Genomic DNA, 6,465 nt, shown 5'->3' on the forward strand with positions numbered 1-6,465 from the left:
CCCGTCGACAATCTCCAATTGTGAAAGCCTCGTGTAACGTCCCATATGTAACTTGCCATATTTGTATTTCAACTCTTGCCATTTTTGGCACTAAATTATGATATTCCCTCGTTGTTGGGTTTTGTCTTCGTTTTGCATTTTTGTCCATGTCGTGCATCTAATATCATGTCATTATGTGCATCGCATTTGCATACATGTTCGCCTCATGCATCCGAGCTTTTTCTCCGTTGTCCGTTTTACATTCCGGCGCTCGTACGTCCTCCGGTGTTCCCCTTTGCCTCTTTGTCGTGTGCGGGTGTTAAACGTTATTGAATTGGACCGAGACTTGCCAAGCGGCCTTGGTATACTACCGGTAGACCGCCTGTCAAGTTTCGTGCCATTTGGACTTCGTTTGATACTTCAACGGTTAACCGAGAAACCGTAAAGGTGTCGTGTGTGTTGCAGCCCAACACCTCTCCAAAGTGGCCCAAAACCCACCTAACCCCCTCCATCATCTCGGTCGTTCGATCACGATCGCGTGGCCCAAAACCGTGCTCAATTTGGAGTCTCCTAGCTCCCTCTACCTATAAATATGTGTCTTCCCCCGGATTACCGCGCAGTACAAACCCTAACCTTCGTCCTCCTCGCGCCGCCGGACACTTCTTCGCCGCCCGGACATGTCCGCCTCCACCTCCTCGGCAATCGCCGCCTGCCACCTATCTGCCGCCCGTCCCGCGCGCCGCCGCGGCCCGCCGGACCCGGATCAGGCCCGTCCGCCCCGCGCCCACGCCCCAGGCTCGCCGCCGCCTTGCCCGCGGGCGCCGCCCCGCCGCCGCACCGCTCGACCTCGCCGTCAGCTTGCCGGGTCGCCGCTCGAGCCCGCCGCCCGTCGCCCTCCTCCTCGCCGCGTAGCTCGCCGCCGGCCGTCGCCGACGTTCTCCGCCGCCGTCCGCCGGTCTCCTTCGACCTCCGCACCGCCCGCTGCCCTCTTGCTCCGTCCACCGCGGGATCGAGCTCTGGTGAGGCTCCGTTCGTCCTCGGTTCGCGTGCCCCGGTCCAGATCTGAGACGAACCCTAGGTTGACTTTCATTTCTTTAAGTCCCCAGTTTGCATTATTTTTAGGCAACTTCATCGCATCATAATTTCGCATCTGTGACTCCATTTTGGGCATGTAGCATATCAAATTGTTCGTCTGGATGTGCACTTCATTTCATTCCATTGCACCATGTTCATTTGAGTTAATATTGATGCCCTAAATGTTGTTGCAAGAGTGCTATGTAATGTTAGTGTCTGTTTCCTAACAGATTATGGACATTTGTCATTTTTGCCATGTTTAATGTGTGCCTCCTATGATCTTGAGCCCTACATGTGTTTTTTGTATGCCATGCCATATTTATAGGGGTGTATACCATGTATTTTTGTGATCAACGTGGTGACCAGCATAAGCATACAAAGTAGCTCTCGTGATGTTGCTGATTTCAGGGACTTAGAATTCTTCTAAGTAATTTCCCTCATGATATTTTTATGCCATGTATTTTTGTTGTTACAGAGTGATCCATGCTTCTTTTGAGCATGTTCAGTAAGGATGATTTTGAGATATTGTTATGCTCTATCCATCCATGTCTTTGTTTGCAATTATGGAGTACCCTAGCATGACTCAATCGTGCTCTACTTTTGCTATAAAATGTTCCTGGCAGATTGTTTACATGTTAATCAATTTTGCCGAGGTTGTTGTAGTTGATCCTTGCTTGCTATGAGAGTGCTCTTGCCATGGTTAGCTTATTTATCATGCCTAGTTGCTGGGTGTATACTTAGTTTGTCATGCAATGCCTTGTGGTGAGTGCATCGAGCTCGCAAACATGCCTATGTAACTCTGTTTTTGCCATGTTCCAGTTTTCTGCTAAGTCTGAATCTGTTAACGAAACTTACTATGTTTACATGGGTGCCATTGTATTTTTCTGATCCCTTTTGGCTTATGGTCAGTAAGGGACTTTTGTTATATGCTTTGCATAGTATCATGACATGCCTTGCTTTGCCATGATATGTTCTTTTAGCATGTTGTTATCTTGCTCTAAACATTGCTTCCTGATGTTAAATCCTGACATGTTATTATTTTCACTAAGTCTGTGAACCTATTATCTTTTGCTCTTTTGCCATGCTTGTTTGAACATGCTATTTTGTGAATTAGCCGTAGCTCAGTGTTCATCTTTTGTCAAGCATCTTGAGTGGATCACTGTCATGTTCTTTGTTGCTATGTTAGAGTGCAGTAGCTTGTTTTTCTTGATGCATTTAGATGGCTTCGTGCTGTTAATCGCATATTGGTGCCATTATTGTTTTGCTTGCCATTTGCAAACCGTGCATCCGATTCCGGTGATCTTTATATCGATTTCGACCGAAATCAAATCGTCTTTCCAGTGGCACTCTTGATTTGCCAAGTTGAGGCCTGGTTCAATCTTTCCTTTCCGAAGCCCGCATATGCATTGCATATTACATCCCGCATATCATGCCATGTTTTGCATCATGTTGCTTGCGCATTGCATCGTGGTTGATCGTGATTCCCTTTGCTTGTATTCTTGCTTTGGGTAGAGCCAGAGACGAGTACGTGATCGAGGAACCCGTTGAGAACGCTTACGAGGATCAAGCTTACGTCAACTCGGAGAACTTTGTAGGCAAGATGACCATACCCCCGAAATCACTTCTATCTTTGCTTGCTAGTTGCTCGCTCTATTGCTATGCCTATGCTACGATACCTACCACATGCTTTATCATGCCTCCCATATTGCCATGTCAAACATCTAACCCACCTTGTCCTAGCAAACTGTTGTTTGGCTATGTTACCGCTTTGCTCAGCCCCTCTTATAGCGTTGCTAGTTGCAGGTGAAGATTGGAGTTTGTTCCTTGTTGGAACATGATTATTGTTGGGATATCACCATTATATCTTGTTTACTTTAATGCATCTATATACTTGGTAAAGGGTGGAAGGCTCGACCTTATGCCTGGTGTTTTGTTCCACTCTTGCCGACCTAATTTCCGTCATACCGGTGTTATGTTCCTTGATTTTGCGTTCCTTACACGGTTGGGTTATAATGGGAATCCCTTGACAGTTCGCCTTGAATAAAACTCCTCCAGCAAGGCCCAACTTTGGTTTTACCATTTGCCACCTAGCCTCTTTTCCCTTGGGTTCCGCGGACTCAAGGGTCATCTTTATTTTAAACCCCCCGGGGCCAGTGCTCCTTTGAGTGTTGGCCCAACCTGTCAGCTGCCGATGGCCACCAGGGGCAACTCTGGGCTGGCCTACCGGAACCTTGGACAATCCGGTGTGCCCTGAGAACGAGATATGTGCAGCTCCTATCGGGATTTGTCGGCATATTCGGGTGGCTTTGCTGGTTTAGTTTTATCATTGTCGAGATGTCTTGTAACCGGGATTCCGAGTCTAATCGGGTCATCCTGGGAGAAGGAATATCCTTCGTTGACCGTGAGAGCTTGTGATGGGCTAAGTTGGGACACCCCTGCAGGGATTTGAACTTTCGAAAGTCGTGCCCGTGGTTATGGGCAGATGGGAATTTGTTAATGTCTGGTTGTAGAAAACCTAAAACTAAACTTAAGTAAAATGGATCAACAGCGTGTGTAGTCGTGATGGTCTCTTTTCGGCGGAGTCCGGGAAGAGAACACGGTCTCGTGTTATGATTGTACGTTAGTATTTCTAGGATCACTTCTTGATCATAGTTTCTCGATCGTACCTTGCCTCTTCTCGCTCTCATTTGCGTATGTTAGCCACCATATATGCTAGTGCTTGCTGCAGCTCCACCTCATACCTTTTACCTACCCATAAGCTTAAATAGTCTTGATCGCGAGGGTGTGAGATTGTTGAGTCCCCGTGACTCATAGATTACTTCCAAAACCAGATGCAGGTGCCGATGATACCGTTCCAGGAGATACGACTGAGCTCAAGTGGGAGTTTGATGAGGACTCAGGATGATACTACGTTTCCTTTCCAGGCGATCAGTAGTGGAGCCCAGTTGGGGCGATCGGGGACATTATGCATTTGGGGTTGTCTTTATTTTGGTTCCATAGTCGGACCTTGATTGTATCTGGATGATTGTAATGCTATATTTATGAATTGTTTGAAGTGGCAATTATAAGCCAACTATGTACCTCTTTTCTTATTCAGTACATGGGATGTGTAAAGATTACCCCTCTTGCGACATTGCTTATAATGCGGTTATGCCTCTAAGTCGTGCTCCGACACGTGGGAGATATAGCCGCATCGTGGGTGTTACAAGTTGGTATCAGAGCCTTCCCCGACTTAGGAGCCCCCTGTTTGATCGGATCGTTGGCGTTGTTGAGTCTAGAAAAATGTATCCCGGTATAGAGTCATCTTTTGTTCTAGTATACCGCCAGAGGCATTCATATAGAGTCATCTTTTGTTCTAGTATCGAGTTGTAATCATTGAGTTGTAAATAAATAGAAGTGTGATGATCATCATTTTCTAGAGCATTGTCCCAAGTGAGGAATAAATTAAAAAAAGAGAAAGGCCATAAAAAAAGAGAAGGCCCAAAAAATGAGAGAAAAAGAGAGAAGGGACAATGTTACTATCCTTTGCCATACTTGTGCTTCAAAGTAGCACCTTAATCTTCATGATAGAGAGTCTCTTGTTTTGTCACTTTCATATACTAGTGGGAATTTTTCATTATAGAACTTGGCTTGTATATTCCAACAATGGGCCACCTCAAGTGCCCTAGGTCTTCGTGAGCAAGTAAGTTGGATGCACACCCACTAGTTTCTTTTGTTGAGCTTTCATACATTTATAGTTCTAGTGCATCCGTTGCATGGCAATCCCTACTCCTTGCATTAACATCAATCGGTGGGCATCTCCATAGCCCATTGATTAGCCTCGTTGATGTGAGGCTTTCTTCCTTTTTGTCTTCTCCACATAACCCCCTCATTATATTCTATTCCACCCATAGTGCTATGTCCATGGCTCGCGCTCATATATTGCGTGAAATTTTATAGGTTTGAGATTACTAAAGTATGAAACAATTGCTTGGTTTGTCATCGGGGTTGTGCATGATGAGAGCATTTTTGTGTGACGAAAATGAATCATGACTAAACCATATGATTTTGTAGGGATGAACTTTCTTTGGCCATGTTATTTTGAGAAGACATAATTGCTTAGTTAGTATACTTGAAGAATTATTATTTTTATGTCAATATGAACTTTTGTCTTGAATCTTTCGGATCTGAATATTCATACCACAATTAAGAAGAATTACATTCACTAGTAGAAAACAGGGCTTTGGTCACAGGAAAATATTCACATTAGTCCCGATTCAGTCACGAACCAGGACTAATGTGAGCATTGGTCCCGGTTCGTGCGGCTAAGGCATTAGTCCCGGTTCACCTGAGCCCTTTAGTCCCGGTTTAAGACACGAACCGGGACTAAAGGGTGCGATGCCCTTTAGTCCCGGTTTGTGTCTCAAACCGGGACTAAAGGTCCCATTTTCAAACTCTACCCCCCTCCCCCAGGTGGATCGCCTTTTTTGTTTTGAAAAAATCAAAAGAAAATAATAAAAACTTCAAAAAATAAAATCCTTCGAGAGGTAGTTATATTACTACATCTACTAGTTAGGAAAATTGAAAAACTTAAATTTAGACATGTTTTGCAAAAAGTGTAGGGAAAACGTAAAACGGCTATAACTTTTGCATACGATGTCGGAAAAAAAACGTACAATATATCAAAATGTTCAGCACAAAAATCCGCATCCAATTTTGATAGCCTACGACCTGTTTGCAAATTTTTAGAATCCTCAAATTCTAAAAGGAAAAAGTTATGCTCAAATTTCAGGTTTTTTTGTATTTTCGTTAAATCTGGTCAAATTATGGTCAAACTACTTATTGAAGAAGTATTAGTGTTACTAAATAATTATTCAAGAATATTAGTGTTACTAAATAATTATTTCAGTTTTTTTGAATTTTGGTCAAATCTGGTCAAACTGTGGTCAAATAATGGTCAAACTACTTATTCAAGAAATATTAGTGTTACTAAATAATTATTTCAGTTTTTTTGAATTTTGGTCAAATCTGGTCAAACATTGGTCAAACTGTGGTCAAACTACTTATTCAAGAAATATTAGTGTTACTAAATAATTATTGTTTTTTAGAACAATAGTTTCAAACTCAAAAGTGAAATGTGTGACTTCATGCTCAAGCTAAATTCCTGAGGGTTAATAGGATTGACATCTTACTATTGTCAGGAAAACAACAAGTGCAGACTTGGAAAGGAGGGAGAATAGAACCCGGAAGTTAAGCGTGCTCAGGCTGGAGTAGTGAGAGGATGGGTGACCGTCCGGGAAGTTAGATGATTTGGAATGATGAGGGGTGATTAGAGATTAGAGGTTAAAATAATTCAGAAATTTGAAAATAAAAAAATTCAAAAAAATTCAAAAAAAATCATAAAATTTCCTTTAGTACCGGTTGGTGTTACCA

This window comes from Triticum aestivum, chromosome 3A (genome assembly GCF_018294505.1).
Source record: "Triticum aestivum cultivar Chinese Spring chromosome 3A, IWGSC CS RefSeq v2.1, whole genome shotgun sequence".
Classification (NCBI taxonomy): domain Eukaryota; kingdom Viridiplantae; phylum Streptophyta; class Magnoliopsida; order Poales; family Poaceae; genus Triticum; species Triticum aestivum.